Source organism: Lycorma delicatula, chromosome 3, assembly GCF_047948215.1.
Source record: "Lycorma delicatula isolate Av1 chromosome 3, ASM4794821v1, whole genome shotgun sequence".
NCBI lineage: Eukaryota > Metazoa > Arthropoda > Insecta > Hemiptera > Fulgoridae > Lycorma > Lycorma delicatula.
This window is the reverse complement of record NC_134457.1, coordinates 36,317,922-36,333,013: the sequence shown is the minus strand read 5'-3', so window position 1 is coordinate 36,333,013 and position 15,092 is coordinate 36,317,922. Positions and strand designations below refer to the sequence as shown.

General features: G+C 28.2%; 1 long non-coding RNA gene and 1 pseudogene across 2 annotated transcripts in view; both read right to left on the bottom strand.

Moving 5' to 3' along the window:
• Positions 1-15,092, bottom strand: part of LOC142321502 (uncharacterized) — a 176,083-nt gene that overhangs the window by 54,132 nt on the left and 106,859 nt on the right. Inside the window, exon 5 of one of the 2 annotated variants that reach the window (XR_012755648.1) lies at positions 13,687-14,130. The exons of the other annotated variant lie outside the window; for it this stretch is intronic. This is a non-coding gene — a long non-coding RNA (uncharacterized LOC142321502). Of the gene's footprint in view, positions 1-13,686; positions 14,131-15,092 lie in introns of those variants that run through there. 2 annotated transcript variants of the gene reach the window in all.
• LOC142320746 (NADH-ubiquinone oxidoreductase chain 1-like) lies at positions 82-1,013 on the bottom strand (annotated as a pseudogene).

Here is a 15,092-nt window from a genome sequence, read left to right as displayed (position 1 = left end):
AGTTATAAGTTACAAGTTAATAAGCTCAAAGCAATATAACTTGAAATTATAGGAAAGTATAAAACACTATTAACTTTTTTTTCACCTTAAAATAATGAAAAACAAAAAAATCCTAAAAAAAATAAAAACCAAAATATAATTTAAAGTAACAGGTAAATAGCTCCTTCAACACATATATATTAATTTATCATAACGATAACGAGGAAAAGAACCACGAACCCATACAAAAAAATAAATAAGAAAAACAACCCTAATAAAAAAAAAAAAATTTATACAATCACCCCCTAAAAAAACTAAACAAGTAAAAAATCTCATAAATATTATATTTCTATATTCAGATAAAAAAAAAAAAGAGAATCTAAATGATCTATATTCAACATTAAATCCAGAAACAAACTCTGACTCACCCTCAGAAAAATCAAATGGAGAACGATTAGTTTCAGCTAAAATACAAGAAAGAAAAATTATAAATAAAGGAAAAGAAAAAAAAATAAACCAAACATCCAACTGAAAATAACAAAAATAATTCAAATTAAAAGACTCACAATATAAAATAAAACAAAAAGTAACTAAAAAAAAAAACAACTTCATAAGAAATTCTTTGGGAAATTCTACGTATACAGCCCAATAAAGAATAAACAGAATTAGATGACCAACCAGCAATTATAATAAAATAAACCCCCAAACTAGAACAACAACAAAAAAAAAAGACAATAAGAAAATCCAACAAAATTAAAACTAAAAGGAAATATTAACCAAAAAATTAAAGAAACAGAAAGACCCAGAATAGGTACAAAAAAATAAATCAAATAATTTCCAAAAACAAGAAAATAAAATTCCCTTCTAAATAACTTTAAAGCATCTCTAAAAGGCTGTAACAAACCAAATAAACCAACCCTATTAGGACCCTTACGGAATTGAATGTAACCCAAAATCCTACGTTCAAATAAAGTAAAAAAAGCAACACCCAAAAGAATAAAAATAAATAAAAAAAAAGAACTAAGAATAAACATTTACTAACTGTAAAAATACATTATTAAATTCTAAATTTAAAGCACTTAAATCTGGCAAATTAGTAAATAAATTATTATATTACCAAAAATCCTTTCGTACCAATTAGAATAAATTTAAAGAAGATAGAAACCAACCTGGCTCACGCCGGCTTGAACTCAGATCATGTAAAATTTTAAAGGTCGAACAGACCCAAAACTGTAAAACCTAATCCACAGAAACTTTTAATCCAACATCGAGGTCGCAAACAAATCTATCAATAAGAACTCTCCAGATTTATAACGCTGTTATCCCTAAGGTATCTTAATCTTTTAATCAAAATAAAGGATCAAATACACATAAAAAAATGTAAAAAAAAAATAAAGATTAAAATTTTATTTGTCACCCCAACAAAATTTAATTAATAAAAATTTAAAAAATAAACTAAAAAAAAAAATTTTTAAATAAAATAAAGATCTATAGGGTCTTATCGTCCCTCTCCTAAATTTAAGCTTTTTAACTTAAAAATAAAATTCAAATTAAATTTAAAAAATAAAGTATAATTTTCATCAAACCATTCATTCCAGACCTCAATTAAAAGACTAATTATTATGCTACCTTAGCACAGTCAAAATACTGCGGCTATTTAAATCATTGAGCAGGCCAAACCTTAAATAAATTACAAAAGGACATGTTTTTGATAAACAGGCGAAATTATTTCTTGCCTAATTCATAAATAAAATTTTTAAATCTACTAATTTAATCATAATAAAAAATAAAAAAATTAATTAAAATCCAGTAAAAAAATAAATATAAAAAAAAAACCTAATTTAATCTACAACGAACTTTAAATGATGAAAGTTTCTAATCCAACAAGAAAAAGAAAAAAAAAAAATTATATATAAAAAAAGAGCTTATCCACCTTAATATAAAATTACAAAATGAAAAAAAAAATAAAATTAACAAAAAGAAATTCTCGATTAAATCAATCTACCAGATAACCAGATATAAAAAGAAATGAATTTCATATCGAAACAATCCCAAACTTATAAATAATTATTCCACAATAAAATACAGATTAAGATAGATCTTCACTATTCGGGAAAAATTTTGTTACGACTTATCTCAATTTATGAGAGTGACGGGCGATATGTACATAATTAAGAGCAAAATTCAAAAAATGTATTAAAAAAAATTACTATTAAATCCAAATTCAGATTTAATCAAATTAAAAAATCAAAAAACAAAAATTAATGTAACCCATAATAACCTTCTTATAACTGCATCTTGACATAACATAAATCTTTAAAAAGAAAAAGAAAATAAATTTTCATTACACTCAACGACAGAGATATACAAGAAAAAAAAAGGTACAAAAAATCGTGGAATATCATTTAAATTACAGGTTCCTCTAAAAAGATTTAAAAACCGCCAGATCTATTAAATTTCAATTATAAAAAATATACTACCTTAGAAAAAAATTACTAATTAAGAATAACAGGGTATCTAATCCTGGGTTAAATTCAAATTTACATAGAAAAAAAAAAATTATTGTATAAATTTCACCTAAATACAAAATATTAAAACCAAATAAGACTAAATTCTAAAAAAATTAACTTGAACCTGAGGAATAACCGCAAATGCTGGCACAACATTTTTTGGTTCTAAAAAATATAACTTAAATTAAAAAACCTTAACACTGAAAATAAAAATTAACCATTAAGGATATTAAGGATACAAAAATTTACATGCGTTATAAATTTAAAGCCAAATTTTAAAACAAAAATCAAATTTTTTTTAAAACTATATTTAAAGGGGACCTTAACTACAAAATTCTAAACAACAAATTAAACAAATTACATTCAAAAAAGGATCTCCTCCCTTGTGCAAATACAACTTCAAGCTACCCCTAACTGAAGTTAAATAAATTATAGCTTAAACCAGTCAATAAAATCAAAAGCTAATAATTTAAGAAAAAGAAATATTAAATAAAGCTACCCCTAACATTATCTAATTTAAATAAAAAAACAGTAGTTAAAATAAATATAAGTAAACTTAAAAGTTGATATCTAAAAACCACACAAATATAAGATAAAGCTACCCCTAACATTATCTAATTTAAATAAAAAAACAGTAGTTAAAATAAATAAAAGTAAACTTAAAAGTTGATATCTAAAAGCCACACAAATATAAGATAAAGCTACCCCTAACATTATCATAATTTTCTATAAAAAAAAAAAACAATGGTTCAAAATATATAAAAGTAAACTTAAACAACAATAATCTTAACATCATAAATAACAATAGTATAATAATAAATTTGTTTTTAAAGAACCAAAATAAATACTTAAATAAAACATATGTAATTATTTTACCAAACTAAACCTTAAGATAAGAATTAAACCATGAGGTTTTTTTTTTTTTTTTTTTTAATAATTATATATTTTTAAATACACTTATTATAATATAATTATATTCCTTAGGTTTTTTAAACTTTAAAATCTATTTAAATGAATAAAATTATTTTTAATAAAATCCTATTTAATTTAATTAAAAGTTGATTTTAATTAAATTCTTATAAAATAAGTATTTAATTAAAATTAAAAATGATTTTTATTAAATATCTTATTGATGCATTTAATTAAATAATTTATTTTAGATGATTATCTTTACAAAAACTATTTTACATTAAAATAAAAATCTATATTATATTAAAATCTTTATTTAAATATAAGAGGTTATCTATATATAATAAATTTTTTAATTTATATAACACTTATGAATTAAAATATTATACTTAATAAGATTAAATATTAAAGGGAGAAATATATATATTTAAATAAATATATTACTATATATTTTTTTTTTGTCTTCAGTCATTTGACTGGTTTGATGCAGCTCTCCAAGATTCCCTATTTAGTGCTAGTCGTTTCATTTCAGTATACCCTCTACATCCTACATCCCTAACAATTTGTTTTACATATTCCAAACGTGGCCTGCCTACACAATTTTTCCCTTCTACCTGTCCTTCCAAAATTAAAGCGACTATTCCAGGGTGCCTTAGTATGTGGCCTATAAGTCTGTCTCTTCTTTTAACTATATTTTTCCAAATGCTTCTTTCTTCATCTATTTGCCGCAATACCTCCTCATTTGTCACTTTATCCACCCATCTGATTTTTAACGTTCTCCTATAGCACCACATTTCAAAAGCTTCTAACCTTTTCTTCTCAGATACTCCGATTGTCCAAGTTTCACTTCCATATAAAGCGACACTCCAAACATACACTTTCAAAAATCTTTTCCTGACATTTAAATTAATTTTTGATGTAAACAACTTATATTTCTTACTGAAGGCTCGTTTAGCTTGTGCTATTCGGCATTTTATATCGCTCGTGCTTCGTCCATCTTTAGTAATTCTACTTCCCAAATAACAAAATTCTTCTACCTCCATAATCTTTTCTCCTCCTATTTTCACATTCAGTGGTCCATCTTTGTTATTTCTACTACATTTCATTACTTTTGTTTTGTTCTTGTTTATTTTCATGCGATAGTTCTTGCGTAGGACTTCATCTATGCCGTTCATTGTTTCTTCTAAATCCTTTTTATTCTCGGCTAGAATTACTATATCATCAGCAAATCGTAGCATCTTTATCTTTTCACCTTGTACTGTTACTCCGAATCTAAATTGTTCTTTAACATTATTAACTGCTAGTTCCATGTAAAGATTAAAAAGTAACGGAGATAGAGAACATCCTTGTCGGACTCCCTTTCTTATTATGGCTTCTTTCTTATGTTCTTCAATTGCTACTGTTGCTGTTTGGTTCCTGTACATGTTAGCAATTGTTCTTCTATCTCTGTATTTGAACCCTAATTTTTTTAAAATGCTGAACATTTTATTCCAGTCTACGTTATCGAATGCCTTTTCTAGGTCTATAAAAGCCAAGTATGTTGGTTTGTTTTTCTTTAATCTTCCTTCTACTATTAATCTGAGGCCTAAAATTGTTTCCCTTGTCCCTATACTTTTCCTGAAACCAAATTGGTCTTCTCCTAACACTTCCTCCACTCTCCTCTCAATTCTTCTGTATAGAATTCTAGTTAAGATTGTTTACGCCATTCTGGCATAAAGTTTTTCCGTTATTTCTACGAATTCCAAGCTAGGGTAGGTCCCGTTGCTTTGTTACAAGGAATGTTTGAATTCCACTTGGTTTTCGTATTGCTGGGTCTGTAAAGCCCACCTGTTTTTATTATTGTTCTTGTGTTCGAACCTCCCACCGTCATCCTTAGCGATCGCGCCTATTATTCTATCGAGTTATTTCTGACTACCCTTTTCATACACCCGTTATTTTTTCGTCCCCTTACTAATATACACACACACACTCTCCTGTCCACTACCTGGATCTGGTTACCCCCGCCTTTTTTCGCCATCTTTTCGGCAGAGTACCTCCAACATCTCACCACTGCAGTCGCCTAGGGCAATACTCTCCTGCAAACTCTGTGGTAACATTCACGCTCAAGCAGAATTTCAAACTCATCACTACACATTTGAGATTCCACGCCTCATTCTACCACTAAACCACATCACGCCGCTGTATTCCTGATTCACCGTGCGGACTACGCCCAGGACTACATAGGTATTCTTCTGTACTTGCTGTTACGAGTTCATCTCTGGCAAATATTTGTGTGCTACAGGCAAGTTCAGTTTTTCATTACTCATTACGTTAAACCTTTATGTTATCATTCAAATTTGTGGAACATTCAGTTCATCCTACCTATGCCGTTCAAGTTTCAATTTCACTTTAGTACAGTCACGACAGGTCACTTACAGAAGGCTGTCATTGTTCAGCTGCAACCCATTTCATGTGCTCCATTAAGTTCAGTGTGATTATATTGTAATTAACTCTTTTGTACTGTAATATTATTGTGTATTTTTCTACGTCAAATTAGAATTACATTTTTACATTATTTAACGTTAAGTTTGTGGTTCATAAATCAGGAAAGGCCAATGCCAATCAAGATTTACTTTAATTTATTTTTCTAAGTTTATGACATTTGTTCATTGCTAATTTTTCAATATTACAGCATTTGTCAGTAATGCAATAGTTTTCCAGTCATATTATGTTTACTGATGTCATATTTTTCTAAAGTTATAATTAAAACTAAGGTGTTTCATGTTATCCTTCAGGCTTTGTCAAAAACGTATATTGTAAAAATCTGTATTTAGAAGCGTGTACTCATGTATTTTTTCAGTTAACTATCATTGTTCAGACGCTGATTTCAGCTGATGTATTAAGTAGTTTTTAAGGTTATAATAATTAACTTATATCAAGTTGTTCTCATTAAAGTCCAATTTCTTTTGGCAAATACTAGCTGTGTGTTTTTTTATTTTTTAACTTTACCCAACAAAGATTTTTGATGCATGACTAGTTAAACTAATTGTTCTGTATTCTTCACATTTATCTGCCCCTGATTTCTTTGGTATCATTACTATAACACTTTTTTTGAAGTCTGATGGAAATTCCCCTTTTTCATAAATATTACACATCAGTTTGTATAATCTATCAATCGCCTCCTCCCCTGCACTGCGCAGTAATTCTACAGGTATTCCGTCTATTCCAGGAGCCTTTCTGCCATTTAAATCTTTTAATGCTCTCTTAAATTCAGATCTCAGTATTGTTTCTCCCATTTCATCCTCCTCAACTTCCTCTTCTTCCTCTATAAAACCATTTTCTAATTCATTTCCTCCGTATAACTCTTCAATATATTCCACCCATCTATCGACTTTACCTTTCGTATTATATATAGGTGTACCATCTTTGTTTAACACATTATTAGATTTTAATTTATGTACCCCAAAATTTTCCTTAACTTTCCTGTATGCTCCGTCTATTTTACCAATGTTCATTTCTCTTTCCACTTCTGAACACTTTTCTTTAATCCACTCTTCTTTCGCCAGTTTGCACTTCCTGTTTATAGCATTTCTTAATTGCCGATAGTTCCTTTTACTTTCTTCATCACTAGCATTCTTATATTTTCTACGTTCATCCATCAGCTGCAATATATCGTCTGAAACCCAAGGTTTTCTACCAGTTCTCTTTATTCCGCCTAAGTTTGCTTCTGCTGATTTAAGAATTTCCTTTTTAACATTCTCCCATTCTTCTTCTACATTTTCTACCTTATCTTTTTTACTCAGACCTCTTGCGATGTCCTCCTCAAAAATCTTCTTTACCTCCTCTTCCTCAAGCTTCTCTAAATTCCACCGATTCATCTGACACCTTTTCTTCAGGTTTTTAAACCCCAATCTACATTTCATTATCACCAAATTATGGTCGCTATCAATGTCTGCTCCAGGGTAAGTTTTGCAGTCCACGAGTTGATTTCTAAATCTTTGCTTAACCATGATATAATCTATCTGATACCTTGCAGTATCGCCTGGCTTTTTCCAAGTGTATATTCTTCTATTATGATTTTTAAATTGGGTGTTGGCAATTACTAAATTATACTTCGTGCAAAACTCTATAAGTCGGTCCCCTCTTTCATTCCTTTTGCCCAGCCCGTATTCACCCACTATATTTCCTTCCTTGCCTTTTCCAATGCTTGCATTCCAATCTCCAACTATTATTAAATTTTCATCTCCTTTTACGTGTTTAATTGCTTCATCAATCTCTTCGTATACACATTCTACCTCATCATCATCATGGGCGCTTGTAGGCATATAGACGTTAACAATCGTTGTCGGTTTAGGTTTTGAATTTATCCTTATTACAATGACTCTATCGCTATGTGGCTTGAAATACTCCACTCTCCTCCCTATTTTCTTGTTCATCACGAAACCTGCTCCTGCCTGCCCATTATTTGACGCTGAGTTAATTACTCTAAAATCACCTGACCAAAAGTCGCCTTCCTCTTCCCACCGAACCTCACTAATTCCTACTACATCCACGTTTACCCTATCCATTTCCCTTTTTAAATTCTCTAGCCTACCAACCTTTTTTAAGCTTCTAACATTCCATGCTCCAACTCGTAGAATGTTATTTTTTACTTTTCTGGTGACCCCTTCCTTAGTAGTCCCCACCCGGAGATCCGAACGGGGGACTATTTTACCTCCGGAATATTTTACCAAGGAAGGCGCCTCCATTACTGCTTTTGAAAATGCAGAGCCACATTTTCTTGGAAAAAAAAACAGCTGTAGTTTTCCATTGCTTTCAGCTGCGCAGTACTCAGAGGACTGAGTAATGTTGATACGGCCGTTTAAGTCGTCCTGACTCACGCCCCTAACAACTACTGAAAGAGCTGCTGCCCTCTTTCAGGAATCATTCCTTAGTCTGGCTCTCAACAGATACCTCTCCGATATGGTTGCACCTTCGGTCCAGCTACTCTGTATCCCTGAGCACTCAAGCCCCCTCACCAACGGCAAGGTCTCATGATTCATAGAGGAGGATTTCTATATATAATTACTATATATAATATATATATATTATAATATAACTATCTTTTTTCTTTTTTGTAACATAATAATTAATCAATTGAATGATATAATATAAATATCTTATTATAACGAAAAAATTTTTGTTGAAAAATTAAACTCAAAAATCAAAAATTGCAAAAAAATTGCAAAAATTTTTTTAAATTTCTGTGTAATTCTGTGGTCTAACTAGAACAAATTGATCTATCATGCCCCAATGAGTGGCTGTACTATCCCAATGTATGGTATGCAATGAGTTGTAGTTTTGCACAGACTCAGGCCGCCGACCATTCATGAGATGTGTGGTTAATTAAACCCCAACTACTAAAGTATACCGGTATCCATTATCATCTAGCATTCAAATCTGTATAAAGGCAACCAAAACTTTCATTAAGAACTTTTATTCAGAATTTTCAGCTTCAAATCAGCAAATAATAAATGAGAATTTTTTTTCAAATAAACTACCTCTAAGAAATGTCAAATGTATAAATTTTAATGATGTTTGTTTTTACAAATTTTATTACAGTTTAATATTCAATTTTTAGTATAAAATGTGTTTTAAAGGTCCAAGTTCTTACAATGATAAATATTTTAAATGGACTGAGGAGATTAATGAATTTAATTATTGCTTATATCTTCAAACTGTGTTAATTTAGAAACTTAATATTTGATGACTTACATTTATGAGACAAAGGCTGTTATTTATTATTTTTTTTAGAAAATAAATTCAGTTTTTAAATGTTTTTAATTATACTAATAACTGTGTAATGTAACTTAAAAAAATGTATGGTTTCAAAAATGTTTTTATTTGTCAAAAATTATAATGTTTGAATCTTAAATAAAACTAGACAGTGTATATAATCACACAAAATTACACATACGCAGTTCAGCACATTTATGTTTAGGATGCCAATTAATATTTTTAAAAAATTACAAAAAAAAAATATGAATTTTTAATTTCCATAAAAATATTAAACTAAAGATGATGTAATTAGACAAATTATCTGAACATAGTTTCATATATGAATCATTTCAGATTCCAGTGATGTTTTTATTTGTTTTAATAAGATGTTTTTTATAAAAATACAATATTTTTTTAAAATCAAGTATTATCTTTCATGATGTGTGCAATACCAATGTAAAATAAAATTTGTAGTTCAGCGTGTGGTCACTAAATAATGTCATCCTACTACACATGCAACTGTAAACCTCATTTGGCAACCTACACTCAATTATCTTAGTTTATTTGTTAATGCACATTATTTTTCAAATTACATGAACAATAGTATTTCACAAACAGTACTTAAGACAAACATTCAGTGAAAAGTAAAGTGAAAAATAAAGAAAAAAATAATTATAAGTGTATTTCAGTGCTTGAATAAATTAAGCAATTATTTTTTTAAACCTAATTAACTGTTAGTCAGTCATTAAACTTATACAGTTTACTCAGTCAAAGATAATATCAGTAGATGCAACTTAAAACCTAAAATTACAATAAATAGGTGTATTTGGCATTTAGTTCAGATGACTGGGTGTTATCCTACTTGTTTTAATTATACTCACAATGTTACATTCCATCTAAAACAGAATTAAAATTTTACCTCTATGAAGGAAATTCTAGAATCTTAGACAGTAACCTCTGATTGTATTTGATATAAAGAAAATTCAAATCTGAGAAAAAAAACAACCTAATACTTGTTGGAGCTATTAGAAATCTATCTATCTTTCATATAGTAACAAATTTTGTTATTATGCTTAATTCTTGGTAACAAACATCTTCTTAAGACTTCTTAATTTTGAGAAGTGAAACTATACTATATATTACAGATTATAATTTATTATTGTAGTTATGGTTCACAATATCCCTAAAAAAAATCATGGTTATGTAGCTGGAAGAACTACTACATTGGTCATTAATGGAAACAGCACTTAATGTTGGGATTATCTTAGAAATATATAATAATATTTTTTTATCCTTTTAAATTTAATTACAACAATAAAAGATTTCTAATCATTATATAATTATGTTTATAGATATGCAAAAGGGTTATGGATGAATGATTTGAGATTTTGAAGATTATTAATAGATATAATGAAGAATAAGAGGCTGAAGAAATTTCCTTAGGGTATCTCAGATTCTACAATTTTAAGTAAATATTTATTTTTTAGAGTACTCCTCTTAGTTACTACCCAAAGCAAAGGTAGATGCGAATAACTAGGCCAGGTACAATGTGGTAATAGTTAGTTCCTTATCTGAAACAAAGTGTATACTAACAAATTAGAGGTTAGCAAACTAAATATTTAAAGATATACACAGTACAATTTGTAAATCTCAACTAAATTCTGAATGATGATCTCTGTTAGTCCAACAGGTATGCATCAGTATTTGCCAGATGTATGACTATCTTGTAGGTTAGTAAAAATACAAAATATGTGAATATGTATTTTGAATTCTAATTATAACAATTCTTCTGAATACCAGTAAATGTTAAAGGGATGTGCTTGTCTAAAATCTCTAAGAAAATATATTAGAATTTTTGTTGTTGAATTCATCAGTTAGTTGATCGGTTTGATGATACTCTCCAATACTTTCTGTTCAGAACAAATCTTTTAACCTTATTTACTACATCCTACATCCTTAATTATATGTTTTTACCAACTACATGCCCCTCCGTAACAAAATTAAGATTAAGTAAACTTTGGTTATCTTAATAAAAGGACTGCCATTTTATAAGACAAGCTAGGCTGTCTATAGAATTCTGCACAAATTTCTCTTCTCTCCCATTTAAATTAAAATCTCTTCATTTCAAAATTATCAATCAGAATCTTTCTTTCACCACATTTCTAGACTCTTTTCCTTTCGTCTTTTGTATTGTCCATATTTAACACAACATTGCTGCCAACCATCTAATAGACACAAATCATAAATCCACTAACATCAAAAACAATTTGATATTTACATATTCGCAAAAAATGACCTCTCATTTACACAACATTATTATTAAAAATGTTTAACTACAAAATTTTCTTCAATTGGTTATTAAGAAAATTGATATCTTTAAATAATACATTTTCTTGTCCTCAACCATAAATAATAACCAACAGTAATCTAAAAATAGATTTAAAATAATAATGGCAGACAAACTTACATGGCCTCAAACCATTCAACCTTACCAAAAATATCTTTAGGTTCATGATTAAGTCTATTCAACTGATAAACATTAATTAATTCGCAATACTACTACCCACAAATGGTAATGATAGTAATACACTTCTTGAATTACCTACACACAGAATACATGAAAATAACAATAAAAAAAATAACAATCTCATTAGTGAAAATGGTAATGATAGTAATACACTTCTTGAATCCCCTAAACACAGAATAAATGAAAATTTCAGTTAAATTTTCAAAATAAATTTCAGTTTTTTTTTGTAAAGGACAAATTAAATTTACAAAATTTAAAAACAGAAAAAGATACTGATATACATGGAATCTCTCATGATTCTGAGTTCAATTCTATTTTAGGTTTATATCTGTATCTCAGGTGTGTTGTATGCATCACTTTAATATGAAAAATTGGAACAGATTGTATAAAGCAAAAAGTTACTATACCCCATTCTATCGAGAAACAATCTGGTAAACATATTGGTTCTACTCATAGGTGATTTGAAATGAATACTAACTTTACATAAGTAAGTGTTCATAACCAAACTATTTTTTATAACCTCTAAGTGTTAAAATAAGTATGTTCAGGGAAAAGCAATGAATGTAGTAAAAAATAATAATAATTATATTGCATTACCTGTTCTAATTATTATAAATGAGGAAATTATAATACACCTATTTTACCAGGTAAAGCAGAATCAGATATAAAATCTATATTAAAAAAAAGATTAAACTTTTTTCAGAAATTAAAATCTGTAAAAAAATTCTTAGTTGAGCAGCTCCCTCATTCATTAAATGTTTCCTTAATTAGATTTTCTAGCACATTAGTTTGTTGAGTATATTATATTTTCTAGTAAGTTAAAATACATAAAAAATTAAACTGAGTAATTTAAGATCACAGAGATTAAGTTTTTAGGTTCCACTGTTTTATCAATTTTGTGATATGCATTTCAGACTGGGTTTACATCCAGCCAGTTATCTTGTCACCTTTTCTAAAATTTTGTATTGATTAGACTTTATCATTTTATTTTTAAAAATGTACTAGTGAATGAGTATAAAAACATAATTCAGAAATACCTACTAAAATGATCCTGGTCTCTAATGAAGGTTTAGTCAATGGAAAAGGAATATTAGCTGAATTTTTGATATTAAAGTATTTAAAAGCAAATTTAGATCTAAAAGTTAAATTTGTCAGAAATTAAATCTCATTTAAATAATAGAAAACAGTATGCTGTGATTAAAAATGTAATTAGGATACAAATTTAGAGTTTAAGTGAAACTAGTCTCACAGGTGCAAACCTTGGTATGATTTTATTTCTCATTTACTCAATGAATTAAAATATATCTTAATTTCATGTTTTGATCATTTGCAATAAATAAAATTGATGTTTTTCCCTGAATTCTAGCAACAATTACTGCTTTTATAACTAGAAGATAATTAATGTATTTAAGATTAACACAAAGAGTATATTAGTAGATTTGAAAAAAAAAATCTATAATTAGTAAAAATATTTTTTGTAGTTTAACAAGTCTATTTCTAAACACATGTCTACTTTTAGAAATCAGAACCTGAAAGTAGCATTCAATAGCGTATATCTACCTCATTCCTGAAATAATTATCTATACATATATAATGTACTACCACATACCAGTCAAAATAAAGATTAAAATTTACTTAATTATTATGAAAATATATTTCTACAGCTGCTGTCTTCTTTACCACTGCACTGGAAGTTTTTGTATTAATTCATCCCTAAATAACACAAGGTTTTTAGAAATAATTTTAAATTTTATAATTCTGTGTGAATAATATCCTTATTTGTTTGGTTATGTTAACCCAGCATCATTGGGTCCAATAACATTGTGTTTTAATGGCATCCAAAAAGCCTTTGAAAGATTCATTAACCTGAAAATAAGTAAATTATGATTTTTGTTTCATCATATTATTCAATAAATAAATCTGGAACTTCTAGGAAAATAGTGAAACAAAAACACACATATGTAGTAAGTCTCATTTTACACACACTTAATCATTCTTTGTTATATTTTAAAAGTGCTTAGAAACTTGAAACATTGATGAAGCATCTCACAAAACAATTGTTTATGAATATGAAAAAATGAAACAATAAACTGCTGTGTTTATTTATTGTTCTGGTGACTGTTCTTAAATCATCTACATCAAATGTTACCATAATATTTATCACTGTTAAATCCTAGAAATTTAATGTTTTGATTGCTCTAAACATTTAAAATATCAGTGAGGAATTTTGTTTTTATTTGATTTGTGTTATTATTACTATATTTTAACAAAGAAGGTGAGATGATTGAAATGCTAGATGAAAAATATCATTGAACTGAACCAGTGAACCAAGAATTCTACTCTTCTATTCCTGAATTCTCTTCGGTAATTCTATTCTTTTAACAAACACTCTTGTTTATGCATAGCATAAAAAAATAATACTTTCTTGCTTGGAATTAATTTCAGTGAACATATACATTATATCAATTTCTGAAACATATTTATTATATATTTTATTACATTACGAAAAAATTATTATCCAATAAATATGGTTAGTAAATAGTAAAAGATCATATTAATAATTTCAAAGCACCATTATAAAATTACTACATATTAATGATCGCTATAATATACAAAAAACTGCATTGAACGGACTGGGACTAGGATGTATGAAGTTTGTTATAAAATTCCTATCTGGGCACGACTATGAGTTGGATAACTTATTTACAAAATGATGAAATTATTATGTCCAGTTTTGATGTAACAATGCACACACCATTTACAGTAATCCCATAAAAGGGATGCAACACTGCTGGATGCACTCTCACTATTTATTGAATAAACATGTCAGTTATATTAGTTCCTTTCCAACAAAGGAATCTATTTATCATTTTACATTTATTTTAATTATATTAGGATGGTATGGAGATTAAATTCATTAAAAATTAAATTGAAATTCATTTCCATGTATTTCTTTCTCTATCTGAAAATATTTACTACGATAAAATATTTACTTACAATAAGGTAGGGTAATGTGTGATCAGCTGCATTACATGCAGTGCTTGAATGAGGACAACTATAATAAGTAGTGTTTACATAGAATTGGTCAAAATTTATGGTGAAATTGTCTTTCAATTCATCTGATTGTCTAGAATTACATTACGTAATTCTTCTTCTTTGGTTAGCAACTCGCAGGTTGGTTTACAGAATTCTCAATTAGTCCTTTAAATAGTTTATATGACTGACAACCAAAATCTTGATTCATTTGACCAGTGGATTTTATTTGAGGTCTCTTCTACCCTTCACAGTCCAGTAATTTGTACCCTACACAGAACTTTCCATGATATTCAATAATAAGCAGTCATGCCTAAACACATGGCCAATCCAGTTATTTCTTCTCTTCCTCGTGTGATCTATCAAACATTGTAGTTCTCCAATTTTTCTCAAACCCT